The sequence below is a fragment of the Melanotaenia boesemani genome, chromosome 24 (assembly GCF_017639745.1).
Source record: "Melanotaenia boesemani isolate fMelBoe1 chromosome 24, fMelBoe1.pri, whole genome shotgun sequence".
Taxonomy (NCBI): domain Eukaryota; kingdom Metazoa; phylum Chordata; class Actinopteri; order Atheriniformes; family Melanotaeniidae; genus Melanotaenia; species Melanotaenia boesemani.
In genome coordinates this window covers 6,602,901-6,617,076 of record NC_055705.1, presented here as the reverse complement: position 1 = coordinate 6,617,076, position 14,176 = coordinate 6,602,901, and the positions used below count along the sequence as shown (strand labels likewise).

Here is a 14,176-nt window from a genome sequence, read left to right as displayed (position 1 = left end):
GTTGTTGAAAGGAGGAACACTAGAGGCAGAATGAGAGAAACATTCTCCTCATCAGCAGATCAAATGCTGCTGATTGATCTGTACAAAGAATACAACATCCCCAAAAACTGGCGAGATGGTAGCCAATGACAAAACTATATTTTCTCTACAACCTTTTTTTATGTTGCATCTCGTTTTCCTTTTGCAATACTAAGGGTCTTATTTATTTTAGAAATGATAAAAAGGATAATGGGCACACAGACACATGATACACCAGAGCTGTCGTGGAGGTCAACACTTGACTAAATCTGTTATATTGACCATATGAATGTAAATCCTCTTAAAATCCCACTGACGGGCTCAAACACAGACTGATCATAGACAAATAATGATAGCAGCTGCAGTATAAACTCAGACCAAAATTCTAGTAATGTGTTAGTGATGAATTATTCAGTGTAATAGTACACAGGGCTCAAACTCCCTTAATCTTGGCCCAAAATGGCTGAGACTCCAGATATATGTTCATAAACCCCCAATGAGTGTGTGACATCAATTTCAACTCGATCTGTTCAGAAATTACCACGTTTTGGCCACTGTCTACCAAACTTACCTGACGACCAATGTTAAAGTATTACACGTGGACAGGTGTATTCAATCTGTCATAAATCTGCTATACTTCATGCTTGGGTCCCCAAATTTGTACCACTTGTCCATTGTCAACCCCTCTATATGTGTAACAAGAAATTCAGACAAAGTATAATACAGTTATGGCATTTTGAAAACAGGTGTCTACGTCTAATACTTTATCATTGAGCATCAGGTCAGGTTTGTGGACAGAGGCTGCAACTGGGTCACACTTTGAGCTAGAGGGCTCAAACACACTAGGTCGACTCAGATAAGTCCACTGAATAGGTCCTGACAGTTTCAGGTTGATATCGTCAGAATTGACCAAGTTATAGCCTCTGTCCATGAACCGCACCTGACCTCCAATGTTAAAGCCCTAGACGTGGACACTGCATGTTCAAACAGCCATGACTTCTCCATACTTGATGCTAGAAGGCTGGTATTTGTCCCAATATGTCCTAGGGTCATGCCCAACAAACACAAAGCAAGTTGGAGATGAATCAGCCTGGTTGGATTTTCAGGTCAAACCTACATCCTGTAGGTTCATTCTGAAGTACCAGGGGCACAATGAATGTCTTCTAACAGGGACACAGTAAAGTATTCACTTCAGGTTTCCACTCAATTTTATTAATTTTTAGATTTTTGTTCTAGAATACCAGAGGCACGAACAGAATTTGGTGAATTTTTTCATAGTATTTCATTCTGGAGTAACAGGGGCACCAACGGGACATTGTGAAACGCTTCACCCTTTGTCAAGTGTTTCATGCTGGAGTACCAGGGACGCAATAAAACATTCCAAGTTTCTACTCGCTTTTACTCACTTTTATTCATTCGACTTTTGTTCTAGAGTACCAGGGGCGCAAACGGGACTTTGTGCACTTTTTCACACTGTTATTGTTAAAATTGTTCCATTCTGGAGTACCAGGGGCACTAAGACTGTCTTCTACCAGGGACACAACAGTGTTTATTGCAGTTTTCCAGTCACTGTTAATCATTTCTAATGTTTCATTCTAGAGTACCAGAGGCACAAATGAGACTTGGTGAAATCTCAGCCATGCTTTGTCCAATGTACACTACCGTTCAAAAGTTTGGGGTCACTTCCCTATTGAATCCCATGGCAAAGTGACCCTAAACTTTTGGACAGTAGTGTATATGAAACTTTTCACACATTTCTCATACTCCCATGAGATTGTCCTGTAAATATCATATTGATATGTGGAGAAATGAGCGAGTTATGGCTCTGTGCACCCCAAGTTTTTCCCCCACGTTCCCCCGACTTCTCCTCACAGTAAAACGCTCCTATCCCGGCCAGAGTGTGCTCCGTGGGTTGGTCAGACAACTCTTGATCATAACTCGCCAACTGTTGGTCAGAAAATTCTGAAAATTGTCACACATCTTCCTCAACATCCAAAGAGTGTGTCCTGCCAGTTTCAGCTCAATCTGTTGAAAAATGACCAAGTTATGATCACTGTCGACGAACCTCACCTGATGCCCAATAATTAAGTCTTAGACGTGGACAATGATTTCAATCTGTCACAAATCTGTCATACTTCATGCTAGGGTCCCTAAATTTGTACCAGTTGTCCATGGTGAACCCCTCTATATCTGCGAAACGTCTGAAGAAAAGTACAGTACAGTTATGTTATTTTGAAAACAGGTGGACACGTCTAATACTTGACCGTCAGGTCAGGTTCAAGGACATAGGTTGTAACTCGGTCATACTTGGATCTACAAAGCTGAAACTCCAGATCTAGACTCATGAACCTCAAATGAGTGTGTGATTTCAATTTCAGCTCGATATCTGTTAAAATGACCACTTTATGACTGCTGAGTTTGAGCCCAATCCATTCTGAAATGAGCGAGTTATGAGCTCTGTCCACAAATCAGAACGGACACCTAATATAGGGAGGTGGACAGCTCCTCAAATGCCATTCCCCAGTCATCCCGAGTTCACAATTCAGCCAAGCATTGTCCTAGAGAGGGGAAACTTACAGGATCAATTTATATACTTTCAAAGAGTGTGTCCTGTGGGTTTCAGCCCAATCTATCCGGAAATGAAAGTATTATAACCCATTTTCCTTAATGTGCATTGCATCAGGAAATTAGTCTGCCCTCTGGTGGCAGACTACCCGTCAGCGTAACTGTGGATCTGACCCCGACTTTGACCCTTTATTTTGGGGTGACCGTCAGGGGTAAGTGTACGCTTGGGGTCCCATAGCCTGGAGGGGTCTGAGACAAACGCGTGGACGCCCAGCATGCGTCTCTACCCCCCGGGGGAGCGCGTGCAGGGCTCCCCAAGTGTCTGTGAAGTCCACCTGGCCCCCATTCTTGGTTATAGGCTCGGATATGCCCCGGCCAGTCCACAGGCAAACGGGGTGGTGGAGACTGGAGTAGGTGGAGGGTGGGGGAGGGGGGGTTGATGGTGCCCTGGTTCCCAGGGTGTGCGGCTGGAACATCGGTGTGTGTGCTGGCCTGTGCCAGGTGGTTGTCTGGGGCGTCTGGTTCTCCTAAGCATGGTGTGGGCCATCTACCTTTAGGGGGTGGGGCACCTCTGGGCTCCTGGGGCCCTGGACCCTTCGCTCGGGCTGCCCTGGATGGCCGGTCCCTGGCCTGGCTGGCGGCTACCAATTTTGGCCCACTGGGGCCTGTGCCCCAAGACCGCGGGGGGCTCTGGCTGGGGCTCTTCCTTGCCACCCTCCGGGTGGAGCTGGCATTGTCTTCACCATGGGGTAGCTTGGGTTAGTGCTCCGGGCTACTGCTGAGGGCCCGGGTGCTGCAGGAGCTGGAAAATTTGCTGGTGCCACCAACAACTGCCTTTTTACAGCTCCTTTTGGCTGGATGGTGCATGATACCTGCTTCTTCTTCTTCTGCTTAGCCTGGCCAGCTGTATTCTCTGGCAGCCGGTACTGGTGTTCATGCTGTGCTGGCACAAGAAAAGAAGGCAGTACTCTTGCATCCATGAGTGGTTCTTCAGCTACTGGAATCTGTGAAGGCACCCCAGTTACCTGAAGCAAGACAGAAAGCTCCTGCTTCTTCTGTCTGGCATTGTGCCACTGATTTAATGTATTCTGGTTGACATCCACAAGCTGTTCCCTGCATCACCCGGGCATTACCAACAACCAGCTCCCTGATTTTGCGGTACACCCTAATAATTAAGGACTACCTTGACTCTGTCCCCTTGCCTTTTCGTTTGGGGACTGGGTGCAGACGACAAAGCCTAATAAAAATGGCCTCCACCAACCTACAGCAGTCAGGCCACTGTGCAGGTGCACTGCTTGCACATAGCACACAACAGGTTGTGCTCTCCACATCTGGAGTTTGTGAGGGTTTTTTTGGTGTTCAGAAGCGTCCACTCAAAAGTCTCTCATTGTGCTTGTGCTACGCTGCATAAACAACCCACTGCTTATCCCCTTCATTTAGCCTCTGCCAGAGTCCTATAATTTGGTCTGCCTGCAGGTTGCTGAGACAGAGAGAGGTCTGCTCCCGAAGCCCAACCAAATACTCTGCAAGTCTGTCCACATGCTGGTAACCAGGCACATTTTGTTCATCAATAGCCTGTGAATATTATTAAGCAGAAAACAAAATAATATTTAAAACCTTTAGTTTTAATGAAATCCATGAACATACAGTATGTACAAAACTGTACCAAATAACTGTTACTGACCACAGTTTCATCTGCAATATCTCCAGCCCCAGATATGCCAGGGGACTGTGGGGAGGAGATGCCAGGAGCCAATGTGGAGTTGCTGGGAGCAGGTTGAACCTCCATATCCAGCAGTGTGGGGTCAGCAGATAGCTCATCTTCCTCCTCAACCAACCGGGCGGTCTCCTCTGAGTCCTGCAGTGCCTGACCAGTCTGACGAAACAGATACTGCACTCCTATGAGCTCACCTTTGACAAGACAAAATAAATAAAGCATAATGAGTAAAAACCAATCAGCTGTAATAATCATGAAATACATACACAGTAACAAAAGGCAAAATATTTTTTCACAAAGCAACACAGTTTCACAGGTTTACAGTATAACACAAGAGTTTATGCTTTTCCTTTGGGCTGTAATACTGATGTAATTCTTACCTGTGTAACATGAGGGCGGACAGAACTCTGGTGCCACCTTTCCGCCAAACAGCTTCTAATAGTTTCGGTTGGCAGAATGCAGCAAATCACCAGAGTAGCAGCACAAAGAAGACTTCTCAGTTGACAGGGCAGGAACAAGCCGGTCATGGTTCCAAAAATCCTGGTTGAAAAAAATATTTTAGCCATGTATTTAGAGGCATTGAGGAAGGTCCAGAGTTGCAGGTTGGAGACCCCCGATGTCGCGTTTGTAAACCAAAACTTACTGCATTTTCTTTATACAGCTGTAGGACTTCTTTTAAAGGAAAGAGACATTTTGCGCGTAACAATGTGATTAATTGTGAATAAAAATTTTAATCGTTGCTCAGCATATAAATATATATAAATATATATATATATATATATATATATTCAAGCTCCCTTAAATTTTTAATTTACATCTGGTCTGGGCTAAGCCCAGGATTTCCTCAAAAGCTGGAGACGCCCCTGGAATCATCCCTGGTGATATATCTACTTTGTCATATAACCGTGTATGCCGTGTATGCAAATCCTGCTGAGCTGGAGCAACTCAAGTATTGGCTGAGAAATCTGCACCGATACTCCTCCCTCCTCCATCGGCACTGGTTGACTACAGTTCCAGATCATTTCAGCTGAGTCAAGCGGATGGACTCCTCGCCCATATAAGCCCGCGATCAACTACAGTTTTGGCAGATATGTACCCTTCGGCACACAGTTAGAAGAGATGGGATTTATGGCTCTTTGAAGGGAGCTGGATCTTGAGGAGCCATTCCTTTCAAAGAGCCATTCAAAAGACTGGCTCGTTCTCACAATATCTTACAAAATTTCACAATATATAAAAATGACAAACAATGAAAATATGTACCTATATGAAATCTACTATAAAAGATTAAAAATTTTTAGGAAAAATATAGATAAAAAAAAGGATAAATCTGAGCAGTCAGTGCAAATTCTTGTTTTGGATAGAACTCACAGTATTTGTTTCCAAACAATACTCTCTGCCCACAGATGCTTCACATGAATGGAACGTGTTGGACATCAGACTTCTATGATGTCACAAATGTTATTTATTATATTTTTATTTTACTCAACTGTACTACTTCTTATTTACTTATTTATTCATTCATTCAGTCATTTTTTGCTGCAAAGGGGGGATGGAGATATGCACTGAGATATGCATAAATATGAGATATGCATAAATGTTTTTAATCATGTAAAGAACTTTGTGTTGCCTATGGCATGAAAAGCACTTTATAAATAAAGTTTGATTTGATGAAGGCAGTGTCAAAAATGTGTATAATTTGTATATAAAAAGAATGGCTCACAAATGAACGGCTCACAGCTGTGAATCGGTTCCCATCGTTCATTTAAAAGAGTCGTTCAAAAGAATCGATTCGTTCATGAACATCACATCTCTAACAGTTAGCCAGTTTGGGATTGCTCTGAGTGTTTTAACCTGTTGTGGTGTAATAGGAGCTGTGTTTTGTAAGAGCTTTCTGTGGATTAATATTTAGTTTGGAGAAAAGACGCTATCCTTAGATTTTGAAGTAGCTTTTAAGTTATTGTAAGTGAGTAGATAATTAATGCTATCCTTATTAAAAAGCTGGTTGAGTTGTGTTTTGTCTGTTATTAGTGTGAAGTCCCAGAGTTAGTCTGGTTGACCTTCTTTTGTTTTGTTGTATTGATTTTTAGAGTATTGCCATAGTTGGACACCTTTTGTTAACTAGGTTTTGTTCATTTGTAGTTTTTGTTGTTTTCCAGTAATGGTATAATTTTGTTTATAAGATCCTTTGTGTTAAATGATAATTGAACCCTTTTGTGTTCATTTTTTTTTTTTTTTTTTTTTTTGCATTTATAGGAAGAGCGTGATAAGTTTAATTGTTAAATTATTTTTTATATACAATTTAGTTTTGACCCAGCCTGATTTGTTACTAACCCTTTTGCCCTAGATGTGAGCCACAATTAAGGGTTTGTAACAGTCAAGTTGCAATCCCTTAACATTGGAAGTCAAGGAGGGCTAGTGGACGGAGGCCCAGAAAGCAGAAACTCGATGGGTCCATTCATTCAGGCCCAATGAGTGTATCCCATGAATATCAGCTTGATATCTTTAAAGATGACAGAGTTTTGTCCATTAGCCCTCACTGGAGCCCAATATCAGGCGACTGGATTTGGAGAACTTTTTTTGACCAGCCACAAGTCCTCCATAGTTTGTCCTAGAGTGCTGAAATCAGGTCAAATGGTGCATTTTAAGTTTGGGTAAAAATAATAAAGTTTGTCCGATATGGACCATTTTGACACCACAATTTCTCAGTGCCCCAATGGAACGCCAGTTCAATTTCCAGCATGATAGCATGAAGTATAGTGCAGTTATGGCTCCGTCCGTTTGCTCACCCCAAGGTTGTTCAGTGGCAATCCCTTAAAATGGGAAGACAGGGCGGGCAAGTGGACAAAGTTTGCTTATCGTGCAGCATTCCTGCAGCAGATACCCAAACCTCACCCGTCTGAGTTGAGCTGTGGGCAGAGTCGGTTTTGCTACTAAGCAAAAAAAGGAAGAAGGTTGTTTCAGTGAGTCGTTTATGGGCTTTGTTATGAAGAGGAATTATCCAACTGGGGCAGCAAAAAGGAAAAGAAAAAGCTGACGAGGCAGATGTGCAAGGACAAGGTAATTTCTTTTGCAGTTATACTGTAAAGTAAGGAATGGTGATGAAGATTAGACATGTGACAGCACTTTTTGATTTAGCAGCAGGTGCTAACAGGTTTAGCAGCTGGTTGGGTGTTGTTAGCTAGTAAAGCAGTTGTAGCTCAAGCTAGCGGTAGGGTTGCCAACCATCCTGTAAAATATGGAATTGTTCCTTATTTGACAATTAAACATCTCCTCCCGACATTTTATTGGTTCACTGTGGACGGTATTGAACGCAATTTGTTCTGTATTTTCATAAATTCTGAACAAAACACATCTGTCACACACACACACACATCAACACTAAATTTAACAATTATGGACTAAATAAAACACAGGAATTACTCAGGCCAGCAGGATCTAGACAGGACCCCCCACCTTGCTGCATGTGTTGCGGTCACGGTTGCCTAGAGACAGACGCCGCATTCCGGTGCTGTTCACAACACCTGAGACTTTTTAAAACGTCCTCTGCACCCGAAACTCCACCACGTCCTCAAAGGCGAAAATACTTTCATCCTTGGCTGGACAGCGTCAGTCGAGATGTTTACAAGACAGATTGTAAAATGTGTTGGTGCGTGTTTTCAGTGGTGCGGTGGGCTGTCTGACATCAGACATCATGCATCAGGAGAACAACACTGGAGGCACGAACACAGAAGACTAGAGCTCAGTGTACCAGTTCTTCATCCTCCGAATCATTTCCTGAGACTGATCTGGTATGGGACATCATGTCATGATTGATCCATGTCTGGAATTTAGGATGATGAGTTTTTAAAGTTGAAGGAATGATCATTTATTTAATATAGAGTAGTATCAGCCATCATAAATATTATATATATGTCCATTTAAAGAAAAGTCAGACTAATGGATTAACAGTTAATAAATGTTGTCCAGAGAAAACATTTATTTTTAAAATATAACTAAACTTTAACTTTAAAAATTACATTAAGTTCTCAGTTTATATTTTAAAAATTCATTGCTGCACACTCCACATAAACAGATCTCCTTTAGTTGTTGGTGCTATTGTTGCATGGTAGATTATACAGTATCTCTTTAACTAAGTGCAATAACTAAGTTGTGTGCATATGGTATTTTGTTAGATATTATTTACCTCTTGTATGTTAAATGGGGATGCATGTTGCGGGAGAGAGTGAAGGGTGCTTAAGGGTGGGTGAGTGGATTCGGCTGGTGAGCCCGGGGCCGCTGTAGTGGTAGGATGGCCAGTGGCCAGCAGGAGGCCAGGGTGGATGGAGGAGGTCCTGCGAGATGCAGCTGGTTGGAGGTGAAAGACTAAAAAAAAAATCTGTAACTTCCCAGATGGCCAAAATGACACTTTTTGGAGAAAGATTAGGGCTTCTGGACAAAGTTAACATTGCAGGCAGTGTAAATGGACAAAATGATACATTGCGGACATTTATGGGCCAGGAGCCCCCTCCCCAATGGGGTGAATGTCACAAAATGGCACTCGATAGCCACACATCATCTGAAAATTCATTGTGATCTTCATTCCTTGTTGACACAAACTTACTTTATCTGTCAAAATCTTTATTTCAGGCAGCAGGGCAACAAAACACTAGAGCACTTTGCTGCGACTCAACAATTGAACATCAGCATGGAGAAGTAGATCTCCATACGCGGAATAAACAATATCCTACTAAATTGTATAGTTTATCTTTGGTAGCGGTTATAAAGCTTTTGGAGCTATGCAGCCTTCCTCGTTAGTATAATGACCAGTATCTCTCTCTGGCATGCAGAAGACCGGATTTGTCACCTGGATACTCCTCATACAGAGCAGGACATGGCGCACACTCAATACACCAGAAGATTTAGTGCTTTGTTTGCAGGATGTAAAATGCCTGGTGAGAATCTCTATTGTCCCAAGATGACCAGTACTTCCATATTAATATCCGCACTTTTTATTTGACTGTATGAAGAATGGGGAAGAGACAATCAGACTGGGTATGATGAAGCATTTGTTTTTGGCTTTCAGAATATATTCTGAAACGTTACCTGTCCTGTTGTGTCTCTGACAGATGGGTATCATTACCTTGGAGCTGGTGGTGTGGGTTTTGGCCTTATTCTGCACATTTTTAGAAATGTACAGTTCATTGCTAAATTGCATGTTTGCAGCAGTGTGTTTAAGTGTTAACAATCTTCATCAAAGGTATTTTTCTGCCCAGTTCAAAACCGGGTGGAAACATAGATTTAGCCTGAATCATACTTTTTGTATTAGCCATTACACCACAAAAAATAAACAACAGAACAGAGAATTATGAAATCTAAAAGTTTGCACAAACAGCATATGCAATGTTACAAAAATTAGTTTGGGTTTTGTTTGTAATTTCTGAGGTTTGAAGCTCATTTGAAAAATATCAAACAGGAACATCAAAGAGGAATATGACATCATAAATGTGGCTCCAATAACATACACAGATCAAACAGTGAAATCAAAGTGGAATATGACCGTATAAATGTTACACAAAGAATATACACAAACCAGTTTTATCAAAGAGGATTATGGCATCATAAAGGTTAAAGGTGGCAGAAAGCATTGACAGGAGAATATGACATCACAAATGTGGCACTGACAACATACGCATATCAAACAGTGACATCACACTGATAAATATTACATTATAACCATAGCACAAAGACAATACGCAGATAAAACAGTGACATCACAGAGGAATATGACGTCATAAAGTTGGCATAATGAACACACAAATATCAAACAGTGACATCAAAGAGAGATATGGCACCATAAAGGTGGCATAAAGTACAAAGTGTAAAAGGTGTAATCTTTTCCAATGAACCTCTGGCAGCTTGTAACAAAAGCAGAATGGTCTTTTTAATTGAGCCAAATTCTCTTACCACCCAACCCTTTCTAAGACACAAAAACACACACAACACTTGGCAATGTCTTGAAAGTGTGTTGAAACTGTAGTTTGCCAAACAGCTTTTCTGGTGCAGATGCCTTCTCACAGTCAAAATGCTCTAGATTGCCACCTGGATACTCCTCATATGGAGCAGGACATGACACATACTCAGTACACCACAACATTTAGTGCTTTGTTTGCAGGATGTCCAGAATGTCTGATGAGAGTCTCTATTGTCCCAAAATCAACAGTACTTCCATATTGATGTCAGCACTGTTTATTTGAATGCATGAAGAATGGGGAAGAGACAGGCAGATAGGGTTTGATGAACCAACTGCTTTTTTTGAACATTTGTTTGCAGTGTATCTTCAGAACGTTACCTGTGTGTTGGCCCATCTTCTTGCTCTGAAAGATGGGTATCATTACCAGGGAACGGTGGTGTGATCTCTGGCTCAATCTGCCCACTTCTTGTAAGAATTTCTTTTAGAATATTTTATTTGTATGTGTGTAGCAAGTGGTTTCGGAAGGACAGAATGTTTCTGCCCGGTTTCGAACTCAGTGTTGGCTGATAGATGCTACACCACAGCAACCGCTCGAAAGCTGATTCGTCGCTGGTTACTTGAACACTTTGGTCCAGCTTTCAAATAACACTGTTATAATAAGGCAATCACTGTTTGATCTATAACAGATGAGGTGGCCGGAAAGAGGCCCCGGGGAAGACCCAGGACACACTGGACAGACTACATCTCGCGGCTGGCCTGGGAACGCCTCGGTATCCCCCCGGGATGAGCTGGTGAATGTGGCTGGGGAGAGGGAAGTCTGGGTTTCCCTGCTTAGGCAGCTGCCCCCGCGACCCAACTCTGGTTAAGTGTCAGATAATGATGGATGTAAGGTGTAGGACGTGCGTGTGCATGCTTTAATAAATCTGAAAGTTTTTGTGCGCCACATTTCCTTTTTGTGCTCTAGATGCCACCTGTAGTTTGCTGTGCTATGGACAGTTTGATGAATGAGGCACCAGAACTGAAAGAAATAACAGACTGGAGACACGGACTTTATTTCCTTCCTTGCTCTCCAGTCATCTCAATCTCTGATTGGCTAAATTCCGTACCTGTTGCACCTGTGAGTACGCTGTAAAGACAGTCTCATAGCTTCATCCCTTGAAGGTACCTGATCAAGTATCAGTTTTTGATCAAAACTTGTACACGTGACTTGGGGCTCAAACCCACGACTATGAGATTAAGAGTCTCATGCTTTACGGACTGAGCTAGCCTGGCTGCTTATGAGACAATATATTCAGAGTAAAGCTCATAAAACAAAACGTATAATTAGGAGGGGTTTGCTGAACGGCCTCACATGACTCTAAGTGGGTTTATGGTTGTCTGCGTAACCGCCGTAGGCTCAGCATAGCTCCACAGAGGCTCGACACACACCCCTGGTAATTGATCAGTTTGGGATCACGTGTTGCCGGATATCTGGATCTTCCAGCTGAATTTGTGTGGTAACCACCATTTTTAAAAACAATAGCCAGTGGATGAGAGGCTGATCAAATTATTTCTTTGTTTTCTTCCACAAGCTAATAAAGACGCCATTGCTGTTTAAAACAGAACATACTTTGTAGAGATTTTAATCTTAGATTACTATAAATATCCTTGGAAGTTTGTCAGGTGTGGGATTTGAACCCACGTCTCCTTTTGGAGACCAGAAATCCCTGTTTCAGGGAAGGTAACAGCCCTTGAGTCTGGCGCCTTAGACCACTCAGCCATCCTGACACACATTAAGTCAAATTTGTCATGTGGTAGGGAATCTTCTGAATAGTGTCTGATTTGTAACTATGGAGTTACTGACTAAACCTGACAAGGAGTAAAGCGTAAAACATGGCAGCAAAAAAAAAGTACAGTTTTCACAGAACGTCTTGAGATGCATTAAATGACTATTAGAAAAGCTTTTGTTACTTCATTGTTTCTATGACATTTTGGGCCTCAGTGTACTTGGAACTTCACTTACTGTGAAGAGAGAATCTTTTTGATCTTAAATGTGCACCAAAACATACTGAAGTTGTCAGAAGTGGGATATGAACCCACACCTCCACAAGAAACTGCAACAGAAAAAAATGACATCCATTGGCAACCCCTGAACATGGATTCTAGGGAGGGCTTGGATAAATTTTACTTTCCCTGCATGGGCTCCCCAAGAGGGGGGTAAAGATACACCGGGAACATCTGTGCGAGCGTCCCTCCCCCCTCTAGCCTACAGGGAAGGTAAGAGTGTGCGTACCTCTAACCTCACTGAGACAAAAAACCTCACCTGTCAGCAAAGTGGCATTTTGTCCATTTGCAATGCCAGCAATGTTAAATTTGTGTCCAAAAGGTGGAATTTAGTCCAAAAAGTGTCATTTTGTGTGTTTGGGAAGTTACAGCTTTTTATATGTGAGTCTTCATCATCCTGCAGACTGGATTTTCCAAGATCCAGTAAGTGGCTGGAAGATCTGTGAGTGATGAATGAGACTTCTTTAAAAGGGCTATGGGCTCTGCTTTACAGGGACGTATGAGTGACCAAAATCACACTGTATATAAAGTTACAGCTTTTTTTATGAGACGCTGGATACCAAGCAGACATCCAGCCTGCTTGTGCATGGCTGCTGCAGGCCCACCCAACCACCAGCTTCTTTCCATGTCTGCTGGAGACCCAGCAGAACTCCAGTGGCTCTCCATGCCTGTGTGTGCCTGCTGCAGGCCCATCTGGCCCCCAGTTTCACCCCCAGTAACAGCCGGGACCCTACTCGGCCACCAGCACACCTTCAGCAGCTCCTGCATACCTGCAGGAACACCAGCACACATCCATCAACCACTAAATCCCTGTTAGACCATCAGCCTGCTTCAACCCTGCCGGACCTTGAGTACATCTTTGGCCCAGTGCATCCCTGTTGGACATACCAACCCCTTGCTGCTTCCTCTCCTACTGATTTAAATCTGAGCATTCAGCAACAAACATAAAGACGTGTGGTTCACGTTTCGAAGGCTGAGCGTAGAGGAGGCCACCAGGCTCTCTCCGAGGAGGCGGGGAGGGGAGCAGAGCAAGAGCCTTGAGGAAGAGAGGAAGATGTCCGGTCAAAGTTCTGTCCAGCATGGACTAAAACAGCACTGACAGTCCAGAAAAAATTCGGAATGAAGGAATTTTTAAACACAAAGTAGTTTTCAAAAATGCATGTTGCTAATGGATCTATTGTCTGACCCAGAGTGCAGTCATGACTGGTTCTGGCCTTTATAACAGGCAGCCACTCTCCATCTTCCTGGTACTGCTACCACCAGTGAATCTTTTAGTGGTACGCAGTACCGGACCGTACCGGCTTACGTTCACCCCGTTTATTGTTCGTTTGAAAAGTAGAAAAACTAGCGGTTCATGGTTCACACCGTCAATGTTTACTTCAAAGTTTTGTGTTTAGCAGGACCTTCTCTAACACAGTAGCTGCTGGTGGTTGACAGGGTTTATACTTCAGATATGCAGGGGCGGGTCTAGAAAAGTTCTGATGGGGGCCAGGCAGGAGCACATTTAAGTGTTCATATTTTAATAAAATATTGAACTGATTATTACAACTAAAGTGATCATCTAATGTAAACAAGTGAAGAAAAACTTGTAGAAAAGGTGTTTTCTTTCGGTGATGCTGCTGTAGGACTTTTATCATTGCTGCACAAACACACTTCAATGATAAAAGAAAAACATGTTTTTATTCAGATCATCAGTTTTATCAGAGTTTCTTCACCAATGTTGGCTGTTTAACTTCAGTCGTCACATCTGCTGGTTTTATGACAGATATTATCACCATGGAGACGGTTGGTGAGACGATGATACATGAATTCTAAATGATGATATAGATCATGGTAAAGATGATTTAGAACAACAGATAGAAGTACTTTACATGCTGCATTTA

The 14,176-nt window shown here is 42.6% G+C and overlaps 1 non-coding gene across 1 annotated transcript; it reads right to left on the bottom strand.

The window, feature by feature from the left end:
- Positions 1-11,906: 11,906 nt before the first annotated feature.
- On the bottom strand, positions 11,907-12,017 carry trnal-caa. The gene is made up of 2 exons: positions 11,980-12,017; positions 11,907-11,952 (listed from the first exon to the last, which is right to left on the bottom strand). It is a non-coding gene; the product is annotated as a tRNA-Leu (tRNA).
- Between the last annotated feature and the right edge of the window lie 2,159 nt (positions 12,018-14,176).